At 38.9% G+C, this 17896-nt stretch overlaps 1 protein-coding gene across 4 annotated transcripts in view; it reads left to right on the top strand.

Moving 5' to 3' along the window:
- LOC119905960 (vitamin D3 receptor A) overlaps positions 1 to 17896 on the top strand; it is a 116458-nt gene that overhangs the window by 18681 nt on the left and 79881 nt on the right. The window lies entirely within an intron of this gene.

A 17896-nucleotide genomic window follows, 5' to 3' on the forward strand; every position in this document is an offset into this window, starting at 1 on the left:
GCCGCAGTCCTCAGCTGAAAATGTGCACATTGATCATTTGTGGCTTATTGGGTTCCATTCCCAATGTGCGTTTGTTGTTCTCCTTTTTGGCCCGTGAGTTTTAACCTCACAGTCAGGAGATAACTGGGTATCAGGAGCTGCACCTTTTAACTCACCTGTAGCTCTCCCTGTAGCTCAGACGTTTCCTGCTACCTGCGTGTGCTAATCCATCCTTCACCCAGATTCTTTGTCTTTATAATCGCCATCTTTATAATAACAAACAGCTGTTTCGTGTGCAGGATCGCTCATTTCACGTTTCACATTTCACGTGTTTTCTTGATAAAAGTGGTTTGGAGACCAGCGTTGGGTGACACAGCCGCTGTCAGCTCCTGTGACCCCCTGTCACTGATCAGTCACGTAGTGTGAACGCCACAACGACTTCAAGAGTCCCGTCATATGACGGCAAGTTGTGTAGTGTGAACGGCACGGCCATCGGGCAACGCTGAAAGTAGTGTAGTCTGCACGAGCCTTTAGTATAACTTGTAGAGCACCCGGGTGATGTTTGTGCTTGTAAAGCAGCTGTCTGGTTGTTGGTCTGATGTTTGCTGTATGACACACTATGAATTTCCCAAAGGACTAATAAATATCTATCAGCTATAAACGTGCACAGCTGATCTTGTTACCGGCGGGGAGGGGCCAAGCAAAAGTACTTCTTAAACGACTCATAGATGAATCTTTGAAATAATCTGTAGAAGCTTCGCATACTAAAATCATCGTTAGCTGCAGCCCTAGACATATTTAAGGTGGGACAACACAAGGTAACCATAACCACAGAGGTCAGGGCGACGGGTCTGAAGTTGTTTAGTCCTGTGGTCCTTGTGTTTTTGGGGACCGGGATGATGGTGGTATCCAGTTGGCCAGCATGCGCTGTGCATTGTGCACGTTGGTCTGCGGTGGAATGTAAACACCGACCAGAGTGAATGAAGCAAACACACGGGGAGAGTAAAAAGGTTTACAGTTAATGATAAAATATTCCAGATCAGGAGAACAGTGCTACTGAATCACTGTCACGTCGGTACACCAGTCATTGTTAATATAAAAACTGATACCTCTACCTTTTGTTTTGCCGGAGAGCTCTGTGTTGCGGTCTGCTCTGTTGAGTTGGAATCCAGCCAGCTGCAGCGCGGAATCCAGTATTAGTTCACACAGCCATGTCTCCGTGAAGCACAGAACTGGTGAAGTTTTTCCAGTTTGTTGCACAGTGAGCGCATGTTGGAGAGAAATATTGCCAGTAGCGGTGTGCGGAGTTCCGCTGGAGTTGTTTCCCTGATGTTCATGAGCTCTTCTCTCACAGCCGAAAACTGAATTAACACACCAAAACAAAACAGAGCGCACCTAACACCGAGGCAGATGCATCGCAATCTTGGTCGTTAACATAAAGGTAAGCTCAATAATCTCTCCCATATTTAAATCCACAGTCAAGGTGATGCTAAAGTCTATATTGTACATTATACTGTTATGATACACCAAAACAATGATTATACATACAATACCAAATCTTCTTGTAGATTTATATAACATAAAATTGTAGCATGCATGGATATTGATTTGGATTTAAAGAAAATTTAAATAAAAATTGGACATGCATAAGTCTTATTTCCTTATGTTTGCATGCTAGTCCACCTGTAGATTAATACAGAATGGGTTTAATGCTTTTCTTGTTTTTTTGTTATGTTACTTAATTGTTAACATTCCTGGTAGCAGTAAAGGCTTAAATTGCCTTTAAATGTCTGTGCCTCATTTCCTTCTGTTGTTGTTTGCCCTTCTTCCTCTCCTGCACAGCCAGCATTTGACGCTTGTTATCCCCCCCCCGTCCTTTTTGCACACTGCGTTTTTTCCTTGTTATGGTTTTTCTGTGTTATTTTATTCCACTCTCTTTTCTACACCTGCTGTGTACTGTATTATGTAAAGTTTAAGACTTGAAGATTTGTTTTAGTGCCACACTGATTGTGGTTTCTAGTATATGAGTTTGCAGCAGGACAGAAACACTGTTGCACACATACAAACTTCCTCTCCAACATATTGGCCTTATGACCCGTGTTGGGCAAGTTACTCAGAAATTGTAATATATTACTAGTTACTTATTACTCCTTAAAAAAAGTAATATTATTACTTTACTTATTACTGGGTGATAAAAGTAACTAGTTACGTTACTAGTTACTTTACTATATTACTTTCCAGTGTTTCCCACTGACAGCGGGGAGTGGGGGGTGGGGTTATTCTAACGTTGGACAGGTTTGTGCAGCGGTGTTCACAAGAGAGAGGGAGAGAGAGAGAGAGAGAGAGAAAGAGGGGGCGAGCCAGGAGGTGCTGCACGAATATATGCTCCTCAGTACAGCTCCTCAATCAAATATGATTTTAAATAGGCCTAGTGGAAAATTTGGAAAATCAGTATGGCGGTCCGTGTTGATAATTATCCAAATTACAGGCTGATTATGGGAAACACTGCTTTCACTACTACCCCCCTTCACCCCCAAACAAAGCAGTCTCTTCGACTTTTAAACTAACATCATATTCATAACAACAGCAAGGAGTATGGTTTTTACAAAGCATATAGCCTAGGCCTAACGTTTCCTAAAAAAAATAAAGCAAGTAAATCCCGACTTTTACTGCACATGTATCCTGTTTATAAGAGCAGTATTCAATAGGTACAAAACGTTGCGTTAAAGCCACTCTCTCCCGACAAGTCCGAGCATCAGTGACAGTAACTGCTGGAGGTTCTTTCTGTAAGTTTCACGTTGCTGTGCTGCTTCTGCAGATGCTTCAGTAAATCAGAGAATTGTTCGCAGTTGAAAGCTTTTTGCTGGTTGCACAGAGTTTACACAAGACGACAATGTTCTTTGCATCTTAGACTGTGACACAATAATGGCAGTAGCTACATACACCTGTGGAAAGAACGCCTCTCTCCCTCTCGTTCTCCTTTCTTTCTTTAGTGTTTGGCTATCAGCTGACATCAGCAACCAAGTCTGGTGCCGCTGAGCTGTCGCACAGTCGTGGATTCACGTCAAGCATGGTGCGTTCAGTAACGAGTGACGCAGAGTTACTTGCATTAGTAACTAGTAATAATATTACCGTTTTAGAAAAGTAATTAGTTACGCTACTTAGTTATTGGGAAAAGTAATATTATTAGCCCAAGACTGCTTATGACTGAATTATTCAGAAAAATTATGCCACTTAAAGACCATAATTATTTAATAATTAGTGCAAAAAAAACCACATTTTGATTAAAAACCTCTGTGAGCTAGAAGGTGATTGAAATTATTTTAATTTTACAGAGCAAGTAAACATGCATTTTGTGTGTGTCTGTTTTCAGACATCTAATACAGACAAGAATTTATAATGAAACACATTATTTAAATCTATACCCTGACCAAAGCTATACCTTGATTTTAGGTAATCTAATTGGAGATGTTTGATGTGACGTGTATGAAAATGCTCTCTTTGCAGACAGCTTCTGGTGTGTGCAGTCTTATGACTTTAGCCAGAAAATACACTGTCATCATTCCTAATTACTTATTACTTGCAGCTGTGACTGAGCATACACAAACAAAGTGAAAAATTATTACATTGCATTTTTTGCACAAGATTTTTGCTCCTGAGTGAAAGTTGCGGAAACCTAATGGTTAATTGTGGTTTTAAACTTTTCTTTATGGTAGAACATGACAAACACTGGATCAGTGGATCAGTTAACATATCTGAGGTAGAACAACAAAAAAATTTTCACTCCCTTTTCCTCAACAAAATACTAGGGTTGGGTATTGTTTGGATTTTATACAAGTTTGGTGCCAAATCGATACTTTTTTGAGTTGGTACTCTTATGGTATGTTCAAATACAACACAAAATTAATGATCGCCTCAAATTACTCGCGCGAGTTTGACCGCTGGCACTTTATTTTTACTGCTTTTTATTCGCAAAAGTACGTGAACCCACGACTTTTCCCTTCTCTTCTCCGGGAAAGAGGAGTGAAGGAGGGGCTTCCGCGTAAATAATGACAACTTCTCTTTCCGCTGTTGTTTTCTGTCATCAACAATCACCAATACCAACTGTTGCTGCTTTGTACCTGTTGTAGAAGTCATAGAAACTTTGGGAAACCATCCTGTTTGGGTGCATAATATCATCTGGAGGCGCACACAGCTCGGTGAATTTCACTGCCCTCTCCAGGAACCGCGTCTGGATGACTGCCGCTTCCATCGCTCTCTAGGGCTGGCCGATATGACCAAAAATGTTACCACGATGAAAACTTCTTGAAAACGTCTTTCAAGTTTAAAGGCAGATTTTTTTTCTCTTGAGTGAAAGTTGAAGAAAGCAGGTAGTTAACTGTGGTTTGACACTTTTCTTTATGGTAAGAACATGACAAACACTTGACGCCAAACAGTGGATCACTTAACAAATCTGAGGTACAACATTCAAAATCATTCAGATAAAATCTTTTTTCAACAAATATGATCAGTAAATCCTTTTTCAGTCCCTTTTCCTTCACAAAATAAATATCTTAATAAATAATAATTATAACAAAAATGAATAATTAAGTGCAAATTAGTTCATGATTCAGATTAATTGAATCAAACATTTACTGAGGATATACTGAACATTTGTTATATTGTTAGAGGAAAATTATATTGCGATAATTATCATTATTGTTTTATTGCCCAGCCCTAGCGCTACCTGAACAGTGGATTTCAAGGATGGACACCAACTTCAGGCGTTCTGTCTCCGCTACGGAGCACCTGTCAATCTATCAAGGTTAAGGAGACCTTCACATCCTACTTCTCTGCAAAGGGAGCTGCCCCATGGTCACATAGTGCACAAGCACACCCAAAACACTTCTTTTAAGAGCTGCCCACACATTACTAATGAGCAAACCTCCTGCAGTATTGCTATATTGGATATCAACCCAAAAAAATTAGTAGGTCAATGATCAATTTATAGTCATGTCAGATAATATTGTGTCTTTTTATTTTTGTCTGTGATTTAATGATATTGTAGTAATACAGCTTTAATGTGGGATGTCTACACTGTATTACAACACAATATGAATAAAAGCAGACACTTTTGTTCTTAAGGTTTAAAATAAATATTCAAAACTACTGTATTTTAAAACTGTCAACAAAATAAATGGAAAATGTTGCCATCTGCTATCGTGTTCTGTAAAAGATCAGTTGAGGAAAGTGTCTAAATTTCTCTTTTTCAAATGTTCTTAAGATTGTGTCAACTGTATTTTTGTAAATAAGGAATATAAAGTATTAGAAACATTTTAACATAAAACATACTTTTTAAAACTTATTAACAATAAATTAAAAAGACATTATCACCCCGACAGCCTATTCTACAGGTTCCAAATTGAGCACCACAGTGCTAGCTTCATAAATGAGCTTGTGAATTTGAAATTTCACAAACTCCTTCTGCTGGGCCGGCAATCTCTGCAGGGAAGGAAGCGAGTTTAGGAGGAAATGTTCATCCTCTGAGAGAGAAGGTGGGACAGGTGCAGCAGACCTCTTCAAGGCTTGGAGAAGCCTTTCTATTGCTGTGTCCCTCTCATTCTTTCTGGTCCTCTTTGGGATCCTCCTCCCTGACTGAAATGACAACACCATATTTTGTGAAAGTACAGCATTGTCTCAAGGTTGTCAGTTGAAATCAGACAACTGTCAAAAAAAACTTGAATCAACATGAAAAGATAATGAACACAGTACTTGTCATAGTTCATGCAGAAATTATATTATAAAAACAAGTGAAGTCGTACACATACCTCCCAGGTGTTGTCTGGCTGGTCTGTAGTGACCGTATAACAAAAGATGCTTTGTTTGGTTCTTTGGTAGATGTATGAATTGTCTAAATAGAACTGGTCATTCTAGTTTTCAGTGTCAATTACAGCAAATCAAGGAATTTACAAATGCACCCAAGTTAATACGTCATACATTTTCAGCCATGATATCTAGCCTTTGATTTTCCCTCAACCTTTTAATGCACCTTAATGAGTGTGTTGCGAGTTTTTCCTTGCACTTTTCTTTTACTCAGTAACGGATGTGATTGAAAATGTAGCGAAGTGCAATACTTCAAACAAAACATACTTAAGTATCTTCACAACACTTGGGACTTTCTCACATTTCTTCAACTTTGTAATGTCAGCTTAAAAAACTACATTCAAATTTTTTTTTTCTTATTTATATTATTTAGAACATTTCCCATGTTTCCAAGTTGTCATAGTCCTTCAGCTACTTCATGCACATTAAAGCCAACAATGCACTTTAGCATCAGCTTTTCAACAATCCTTAACAATCCTTTCACATCTGTCATACCTTTGTATTACTCAAATTTGTTTAAGACAGCAATTCAATTTAGTGTCAGCTTTTCAACAAAACTTTCCACATCTTTCATATGTTTTAACTATTCAGCTTTTTTCAAGCCAGCAATTCAGTTTAGTGCAAGCCCTTCAACAGCCAAAATTCATTTTCTAGTTACTATTGTTCTTAAATAAAGCAAAAGTATTTCTTATCTGATTATTCTATTAATCAATGGAATAATTGGAATAAATAAAATAATTACGGTGGCCCATAGGTCTCAGGCCAAATTCAACAGCCACAACACAAACACAAACGCCACAACACAAATACAAAAGCCACAACACGCACACAAACACCACAACACGCACACAAACACCACAACACAAACACAAAAGCCACAACACAAATACAAAAGCCACAACACGCACACAAACACCACAACACGAACACAAAAGCCACAACACAAACACAACCGCCACAATACAAATACAAAAGCCACAACACGCACACAAACACCACAACACGAACACAAAAGCCACAACACAAACACAAAAGCCACAACACAAATACAAAAGCCACAACACGCACACAAACACCACAACACGAACACAAAAGCCACAACACAAATACAAAAGCCACAACACAAACGCCACAACACAAACACAAAAGCCACAACACAAAAGCCACAACACAAAAGCCACAACACAAACACACACGCCACAACACAAACACACACGCCACAACACAAATACAAAAGCCACAACACAAACACAAACGCCACAATACAAATACAAAAGCCACAACACAAACACACACGCCACAACACAAACACATACGCCACAACACAAGCCACAACACAATAGCCACAACACAAACACAAGAGCCACAACACGAATACAAAAACCACAACGGAAATACAAAAAGCCACAACGGAAGTGAACCACAACGGAAGTGAACCACAACGGAAGTTGACAACGAAAGAGACGCTTAGTAACAGTGGATTACTCTCTGCAGCACACAGCTACACAGAAGTACAGCGGCAGTGTAGACGTCTCGCATTCAGGAGGTCTGGGTTCGTGTTGTAGAAAGAACATTCTTCTTCAGGTGACTTTTTCCCGCATAATAGTGTTTGCCAAATTACGGTTTTTTTGGATTGCTTAAGCACGATTTTCAAAACAGGGCCCCTGTTTTCAAAACACTACACACAATTAGCACAACCACACACCCAAATAGCAAAACACTACAGATCCTTTGCATAATTAAACACTCCACAGCCAATGATGTTTCTTCCCCTCCTTCGTGTTCTCGTCAGGTTGAACCCAGCCTCATCTACGTAAATGAACTCATGCTGGATCTCCTCTCCATCCATTCGTAAAACTCTCTGAAGAACAGTGTCAGGCAAAATTGTGTAGTTCATTGTAGATCTAGTATACATATTACAGTACAGTAAAAGATTATGAGACAGTATGCAAGATCACACTGCTAAAGTGAATACATACCTCTGCATAATCATGCCGCAGTCGTTTCACCCTCTCGGAATTGTGCTCAAAAGGCACTCGATAAATTTGCTTCATTTGAATATGTTTTTTTTTTAGGATGCGTGCCAGTGTTGATGTTGAGACCTGATGGATATCGTTGAAACTGGTGTGGTTATTGACAATGTTAGCTTGGAGCTGATTGAGTGTTATAGCATTGTTGGCCAAAACCATGTTTACTATTTCCCTCTCTTGCTGTTCTATGAACATAGGAGGCCTTCCCCCTTGTCGTTCCTGACCCTCAATCCTATGTAGAAAAATAAAAACAGTATACAATAGTACAGTAATTTCACAGGAAAAGGTAACAGAAGTGCTGATGCAGTGCAGTGCATAGAATACAGTACTGTAAGCAGTTACTGAAACCGTGCAGATGTTTTTGATATGATGATATTTTTACAATACCTATTTTCCAGTCGAAATGTTCTTATCACACTTGCCACTGTGTATTGGCTTAGATTTGGCTGTACTCGCAGTCCAGCCTCCCTCAGCGTCAGGCCGTGGTTGACAACGTGGTCAACCAGTGTTGCGCGGATCTCATTTGTCAGATTCGGTCCTCTTTGAGCACCTTCTTGTCTTCCTCTTCCTCTGTTGATTCCTCTTCCTCCTCCTTGTCCTCCTCCTCGTTCTCCTCCTCGTCTTACTCTTTCTCTGATTCTTTCCATTGTGCTTGAAGACCGATGAACTCACCTGCTGCTTTTTATAGTGCTTATACACCTGATTGGTGTGTCTACAATTAAGCAAACAAGTGTTTGCACACCTGATGACTGTGTTGAACCAATTGGTTGGACGGTGCGGTAATTTGACAGTCAGTGCTTTGGTATTGCAAGGAAGTGACTTCATGATAGATTTTTGTGTGTAATGTATGTTAAGTGTGTTTAGTGTTTTGCAAATCACTGTGTGATAGAGTTTTACAACAAGTGTGAGGTTGACAATGTGCTTATAGTTGTGCAAATATGGGCTGATGTTTTGCTTCTTGAGTGTAAGGTTTTGTTAATAGTGTACTACTTTTAATTTTAGTGTGTAAGCAATCCAAAAAAATTGTAGTAAATGTAGGCCTATGTGGAAGAAGAACTTCTTACCCGTTTGATAAATAAGTAATACTTTGTTCTGGTCAAATAATATACAGCGAGATATTTGTGTGAATTAAACAGCTGTCTGTGCAGATTAGCTTCATGTCCCAGGATAGCCTATTTGCTGTGACATTACAGCGCCGATGGAGGTTTTGTTTGACTTCTTGACATGAAAAAGGACCGCATGTGATAGATAGCATCACTCAGCCAGCCAAAAAATGCTAAAAATAAGAATATATATATTATACTTATTCATTTAAAAAAAATGATATATATTTATATTTGTGTGTCATATATATATATATATATCTCTGTGGCTCTCTGTCTCATTGCAGAAAGGAACTGCTTGCATGGCACACACATATGGTTGTGGATAACAGGAAAAACGGAAGGACTTCTCTGAACAAAAATTAATGTAATTTTTGATGTGTGTTGGTTAGACAGTTAATTTTCCCCCCTGATTGCCAAGACTTGGGGAAACAATTCTGAGCAACCCAAATTATTGTTCATTCAATTTTTCAATATGATTTGGATATAGTTCTGTGAGATTCAATTTCCGTTTTTATTTATTTATTTGTCTTTATGGTCATATAACTATTAATACATTCATGTGATATCACTGTAGTATACAAATTCTGAGAAAAAATGTCCTGAAAAAAAAAATGGATACAGCTTCATTTTGCACTACAGGGTTCAGGTTATACAAGCACTATTACACAAGACCAGGCGGACCTAAAACTGGTAAAAATGGTTTAGACGTCTGAGGGTTAACAGGAATATTGCGCTTCTTATAAAAACAATATCTGATGTGTTTTTAATAATGTCAGTTATTATAATACAGTGCTACCTCCTTCCACCTAGTATTTGTGTCAAGTCATATCTTTACTGCATGGACGCGCTTATCTCTCTGGCTCTTCACAGGAGTTTTGACACCAGTTGTTTCAACTCATTCCCTGCCTTTCCAAAATAAGACCTGAGCAGTGCAGGTGGCCTTTTTACCAACTCTCACTTTCACTCATCCACCATCCATCCATTATATGGTGCATAATGAATAGTCAGATTTGGATTGATAGAAGAATATATTGTGTCACTTGCAGGATGTTTCCTCTGCTTGTGTGTGTGTGTGGCGTACCATATCAGCAGAGGAATAACGCAGGGTGATGCACAGCAGAGGGGCAGGTAGATTTTGTTAAAATATTATGACTTCATTCTCATTAGATTGTGATTTTATTCTCGTAATATTATGACTTTTGTCTCAAAATATTCTGCAAATGTCAGAGAACACAGATATGTGGAAGAGATTGTTAATGTGCAGAAAGTTTTGAATATGAGCAGAAAACCTACTGAAACACTGGAGCTATTAAAGTCCTGAGTTTATAAATGAACACATTTATCATTGAGGTGAAAAGATGCCACATGCACATTTAAAGACTTTACTTCAGTCAAGCCAGCATGTATGTTGACTCCGCAGGGATGAAATTAAATGAGAAAAGTTGATCTACAGGAGAATCTGACATCAATACATAATACTTGAAAGCCTTACTGCATTATATTACACTATATTTTTATATTTTGAATTGTCACATGTCACATTATGTGTTTCCTTTTATATAAATATAGACCTTTCCTCAGTAAATTGGTGCAAAAAAAGTCACCAGAATGCAGGAAATTAAATGTTAAAAGCACAATCTTTTCAGGGGGATGACCCCCAACCCCCCCATTAATATTATCAGTGTTAATTATAATCAGTTGTAATTATAAAAATCATAAGAAATGTATTTATATGGCCTATGATATTTATTAATTAAAATGCAGCTCCATGACTTATGTAAAGTAGGTATATGGTTCAGTTTGACAAACGGCATGAGAAAGTAGCAACAGAAAATGAGACAGTTGATAGAGTTGCTATGCGTTTTTTTGTGGGTCGATACAAGTAGGTGTAATTTACTGTTGCTTTAAATAGACTTACTTGAAAGATTTCTGGGCTGGGCTAAGCCCCCAATATTTCAAGAGCCTGGAAATGCCCCTGGTTCAGTGTGTATGCTGGAAGCTGACACAGCTGTTTCACAGTAACCACACTGTTTCTCCACACTATCTACAGTTTCACTCCCTGGCTCTCCCACAATCAACTACTCCCTCTTTCTCTGTCACTGTGCTTTTCCGTCTCACTTTCTCAGACTTCTTCTTTCTGTCGGTCTTCCCACTGTGTTCACAGATTTGCAGCATGAGTGTGTTTGTAGCATGTTTTGGTGTGTTTTGATCACCTTGGTCAGCCTGTTATGTTTGCCTGTGTGCAGTGTATTTACCTTACTGAAAGTTTAATTTTTTTTTAAAACTCTGCTCAATGGACACTGTCAAACTTAGCAACACAAATTGTTACATAACTATTGAACAAAGCATTTTCATGAAGTTGATCAATTATTTCTTTATTGTTTCTTTATGCATACATTCTCTTTGATGCAATGCACACAAATTAATTTTACTTATGTCAGATGACTTGCTGTCAGGTCAGGTCATATCACTAAAATAATGTGACACTTTTTTAAAGTTCTTATTTAACTTTTATATTCAGGGAGTTTCATTGAGAGCACAAGGATTGAACTGGCAACCACCCGGTCACAAGCTCGCTTCTTTAACCTCCGGGCTACCACCGCCACACACACTTGAGTTAAATTAAAAGGAATTAAAAGATAAGGAAAAAAGCTTGTTCCCAGCATTTCTGTTATTTCACTGCCCAGGAAGACAGCAGTCATTTCTAGCCAGACCTCCCATTTTCACTTTATCTAAATGCTGGAGCTTAATGCTACACAAATTGTAACAAACAGTTCCACAGATTTCTGATGGTGTTATTCAACCATTTAAAAGCTTGCTACAGTTATGCTACATTCACATATTGGTCAATGGGACCATTGATTGGACCCTATGAAATCTGGTTTCCACCCCCAAATTACGTGTTTTCTGTAGAAATTTTTTTGTTTTACAATTTAAGCTCATTTTGTCATCAGAGTGTGTAATCACGTGGTGGATGAATAAGATTTCAGCACTTCAATCAGAAAATATTACAAATTGAATCAATATCAATTAATTTGTTGTATCATGTCAATATGCATTTAGAAATAATGTATGTGCAATTTTTTAATGGGACAATTCAGAATAAATGTAGGCCTAGGATATTAAAATATTATAAAACTATTTAATAGGGGCCATTTGCAATGACGGCATTGTTGCAATACATGTATTGTGAATAGTCCCATATAGGGCTGTGCAATATGACAAAATTCATATCCTGATATAGGTCATTTCAAATCCCAATAATGTTATATATACCAACATTATATTGAACATAGATCTTTTGAGTAGATATCATAGATATCGTGAGTTACTGTTACTGAGTAAATTTCCAACATTAACTCATGATATTTCTCTGTATCATAAAGGTGGGGTAACATATGCGATTCTGCAGAAATCCAGTAAAATGACATGTAATGTAACTAATGTTAGCTAAGTTTTGGGTTAGCAAACTGTTGCTACTTGCTGCTGCAAAGCTAACAAGAGGACGAGACGGTCCCAGAGCAACACAGCAGCTCCAGACACTTTTCTGTCATCAGCTATAGACGTTTTGCTATCGTCAAACAATATATATCATCATATCGCGCAGCCCTAGTCCCATATCAAATAGGTTATTACTTGACAGCCTCTACATGCTGCTGAACACATGGTATAAGTGGGTCTGACGGAGACTGCTCTTACGTGGGCAGTGCTCTTCCTTGTTTACAAAGCTTGACTGGAAGTAGACTCCGCCCACACAGCCACAAAATCTATGACGAGCCGGTGTCTTGCATCTGCCGATATGGTCGCACTTTTGGTTGAAATGATGAGCTCCTTGATATGAAGGCGTGTGTGTGAGCGGAGGAACCACTAAGCTCCGTCCTCATTTTGTTTAACATTAAACACCAAAACAACGTTGCATAACTAAAGTTCAAATGAATTGCAAAATTCTGGCAACAACTGTAAAAACAGCTTTATCTCGCGTCGGTTTTTTTTTTGTTTGTTTGTAGGGGAGGGGCCCGGCATGGCCTGGCCTGGCCCGGCCTGGCCCGCCCTGGCCCGCCCTGCCCGGCCCCGCAACACCCGGCCCCGCCCCGACGAAACAATGGTAGGGGAAACGCTGAAACATTTGAAATGTAACGAAAACAAGAAGGTAAATCAATTTGTCAGTTGTAAACAATGAACACATCTGCTTTTACAGTGAGGGTTAAATATTGGTGACACATTTTTCATTGTTTTGGCTTTTTGCTCTAGCATGTTGGCATTGGAAATATTAACTTGGAAATATTAACACATTTCTCAGAGAATGTATTACAGAGTACTTTACATCATTATTTAAAAAGTTCTTTATCAACAAAAACTATTTAAAATGACATGATGTCATATCAAGTTTGTCAAAATTTCAATTTCCATGTTATTTCTTTATTCCTTACTTTGTTAATGTAAATCCAAACGATCCTTAGAAGGAAACCTTCTAATACTCCATCAGGGTAAGATAGAGGTTTTCAGCCCCCATCATCCAGACCAAGAGGCCCCTCAGCTGGCTGGGAGCCAGTGGCAACAGGGAGGTGAGGTATTTTAATTCACCTTAGCCAGGAAAGGGAATTGTTAGCACCAGAGTGAATCAAGCAATGGTACTAACATGTGTGACAGTGCAGCTGCCAAAGGAAGATGCCAAAGATCAAAGGAAAACAAAAACAGTCTGGGTTGTCTCATAAATCCTGTGTGGCCTGAGATGTAGCAAAGAACACATACTGTACTTTTTGGAGAAATTACAGTATTATGAAGGAACCGCCTAATATTGACAGATGAAATTGTGAACGTATGGCAGAGGCTTTAGCAGTGTTTCCCCTAGGATTTTTTTCAGGGGGGGTGGTAGACCTCCAAAACTGCTAGTGTCGCAGATCGGGTGTGTTACGGATACGTGGTGTTGCAGACGTGGCGCACAAATTTTGTTGCCTGCTTTAGGCTTGTCACATTCACTGTTCCTCTTAGTCATTTTTACTGCTAAAGTTTCTATCTCTTGATGGACCTTGCTACGGTTATGCTACATTCAGATACTGGGCAACAAGGCCATGGATAAAGCCCTGTGAAATCCATTTTAATCTATTGCCAGATTCTGTTAAATTTTTTCCCAAAATATTTTCTGTTTCCGTGTTTTACAATTTAACCATTTGACATCTGCAATACAAATGGTCCGCCAGTGCCTACTCTGGTATTTTTGCTATTGTGATGTCATTTCTTGGAGTATCTTCAAATGCTTCATATCCATAAAATCTGTACAACCTAAGCTAAAAAGTTATGTAAGTCAATAAACCGTAATAATTTATAAAAGTATTGAAATTATTTGATAAATTCAAATAAATTCAATCGGGCATGTTTTCTCATAAAATTCTACAAAATAAACACAAAAGAACAGAAAGATGAACAAAATAGTTCTTAACACTCCACACAAGTTATTTGAAGTGTATTTTTTAGTTTTTGAGACAGTGTCTCAAAAACTGTTTATTTTGTGAAAGTGCTGTAGGTTCGCTTGATGCAGTCATCATGGCTGTTCCTGTCAACTACTACTAAAATATGTTAGACCCAGGCCTTCTGTGTGAACCATGAACTAACTATATATTTAACTATACTAAACTACTGAATCTTAGTATTTCTCTCAATCTTACCAAGCGTTTTCATTCCATTTTCTACCAGAAGCAACTTAATATCATCACGAGCGGACAACATGATGGCGCAAAAGACAAAAACCTCATCTTTCCACTGCAAAAAGAATAAATGCTGTAGCTATTGTAGTTTTTATTTTAGATTGATTTGAACATTATTATGTAAACAACATTCTCCCGCGGTCAGATCGAGGCCGCCCGTGGCCGGCCCATTTTCAAAGGGTTAAAGTTCCAGTGTGTAATATTTATATCAATAACTATGTTTTCAGTGGTGTATCAAGAGCCTACAGAATGAACCGTTATGTTTTTGTTACCCTAGAATGGGGCATTTCTATTTTCATAACTGAGGGTCCCCCTTACATGGATTTCGCCATGTTTCTACAGTAGCCCAAACAGACAAACAGCACTATAGAGCGTGTCTCGTCACCACGCTCTTCTTATTCTTGCAGAATTCTGTCAGTGTAGACGCTCATCACTACGTTGAATACGTATGTTTGAAGAATATCAGGCATAATTTTTAAACCAGATGTCACGGTGGTTGGTTAGCTCAGTCCATAAAGCACAGGACTCTCACCTAGAGGGTTGCGTGTTTGCTCCCACATCAGGAGAATTTTTTTTTTTACCTCTTCAATAAATTGATTATGAAGCGACTGTTTCACATGCTCACAATAAAACATGCTGCGGTGTGTACGTTCCGGTGTTTGATCCGCATCCATCAACCTACGGACGCTTTTACATTTCCCCAGTATGTCTAGGCAGACGACATTTAGGGGAATCACGGTTTCTGACAGCTATTTCAGAGGTGTGTCAAGCAGGCTACAGACTTTGTAATGTTGTACTTGACACCTCCTTGTTTACAAAGCCTGAACGGACATCATTTTTAAATTTTACAGAATATCTGAATCTGCCCATACAGCCACAAAGTCTACAACGAGTTTGCGTCCTGCATCTGCCGATGTGGTTTAAATTCTGATAGTTTGTTGAAGCCAGAACCTCATTATTGTAAAACAAAACTTAAAAAGTAATGATGTTGAAAGTGCTTGACAAAGAAAAATTCTAATTCAAACGACTCAAAAGCGTGTGCTGCTCTCAGATACTCATAGAAAATCCCCTCCAACTGACCCAAGTCCCAAAAAATGTAACTACACATCACGGCAACATAGACCACAAGAACTGTGATTGATCGGCTAGGTAGCTTCTGCAAATGGGCGGGGGGGACACAGAGAGAGGCGGGGGCAAGCCGGGGTGTTTACCTGAGGTTCTCCCTGTGGGGAGAAGAGAATTCCGCGGAAGGTACGAAACATATTTAAAATTTATAATAATAATGTTGGTGGTGATTAAAACCTGCTTTTAGATGGCGGTCAGAAGAAATAAAAAAATGTAATTATTATTTTTTGCTGGGGGACGGGGTTTTACAATCACGATGCCTGCTCAACATCACGATGTCTGTCAGCCCAAGGTGTGTGTGTGACGCTTTTAGATACTTTTGATATGACTGATGCTTGAATATAAAGATCATCATCATTTGAACTGCTGAGCAAACTCTGTATATCTCAATCTCTTTTTTAAAAGTGTAGGCTAATTGTTTTTTGTTTCTAGTCTTGATTGATTGGTGTAGCCTGTTTGTCGGGAGTTTTTGAGAATGCACCCATTATCATTTAGATAGGCTACTTTAATGGTCAGTCCTGAATGTTTTTATTTTGTAATGTGGATAACTTTCTTCCCAGTTGAACTTAGTGGCAACATCTAATGCCCTGGGATGGAGTCAAATCCCTGCCCTGTATAATTGTGCCAGTCCGCCACTGGCTGAGGGAGTTTACACGCCTTAGATTTAGCAAAGCCACCAACACAGACTGCACTAGATGTGGTCCACAACATGCAGGGATAACCAAGGTTTCTGAGGCAACTGGCACCGCACAGTTTAACACAACACCTTAATGAAGCACAACAGCCCCTTAATATACCAAGACAGAAAAGAAGACACGTCATAGTTTCTGTATTAATTACCAAAGAATTTATCAGTAAAAATGGGGAAATTGTGATAAAATGCTTTGCAGGTCAATTCAAGGTCTGCGGTCCTAAATTTTCTGCCTGTGCCCCTAAAATTTTCAGTTAGGTGCTACAGTGCTCCTAGTTTTTCTGGAGCCCTGTTGGTTGAAAAACAAGGAGGGAGCAAGTCTGCAATGGAAGATTTCCCAGTAGCTTGAGGGCCATTTTGGTCTGCTGTTAATTGTCAACCTAACCAGCGGCAGCGTTAATATAGCAAGCTTTGTTTAACAACATAGCAAGAAGGAGAATCCACGCATCCACCGTGTCCTCGGCTCTCCCTCTGTTTCTCTGCCAATTATACGTTAGCGACCGTTAATAAGTTGTTGTTAAGAACTGTTTTAGCATTTAGTGTCTCAAGCCCTTTTCAGGGAGCCGCTCTCTGCCTGTGTACTCATTTGGATCCGCTGGGTCTTACTGCGCTTCTCATGTGAGCAGACAGGCACTCAGCGAGTTAACACCGCCCTATGGGTAGTAACTATGGCAACAGCTCCTGTACACTGCTTAATCTCTGCCGGTACTTTTCTTCATAGGCTAAAAAACTTGAAATATATCTAGTAGAAATTATTGAAAGATGGATGTGTTTATTTTTGTGCAGTTTGCTTTCTGAGTGAACATAGTAAACAAGCTATTTTTTGTAGGCTATAGGAATACTTCTTGGACTTGCATTATAGGCCTAATGTTACCCATACCCATAGCATACCTTGAAAACTCTGTTCAGATAGGTTACTTTGATGGTCAGTCCCAAATGTTTGTATTTTGTAATGTGGATAACTTTCTTCCCAGATGAATAGTGGCCAAACCTATACCCAGTTTGGTACCCCTTACAGCAACAAATAGGGTTAGCCTAGAGCATTAGCGGTCTGGTAGTTTTCGTAAACAGGGTGGGCTGGAAAGGTGTCAAATTCCTGGCCTGAATTATTGGGCCAATCTACCCCTGGCTGAGGGAATTTACATGGCTTAGATTTAGCAAAAACGGCCACACCATTACCTGTATCTGCTGCACTAGATATGCTAGATGCACTAGACACCTTCAAATTCTTATACTTCAAACTGTGAATTTCTCCACATTGCTTGTCCAGTATTTTGTATACTGTGTACATTCCTGCAGAAATTGTACAGCTCATTTGAAAAAAGATTTATTTTCTTTTTTATATTTATTTATGTTTCTTGACTTTGCAGTACTTGTTTTTGTAGCTTTTTATTTATT

Source organism: Micropterus salmoides, unplaced genomic scaffold, assembly GCF_014851395.1.
Source record: "Micropterus salmoides isolate LMB-PRFRI ecotype aquatic unplaced genomic scaffold, ASM1485139v1 Ms_hic_scaffold_16, whole genome shotgun sequence".
NCBI lineage: Eukaryota > Metazoa > Chordata > Actinopteri > Centrarchiformes > Centrarchidae > Micropterus > Micropterus salmoides.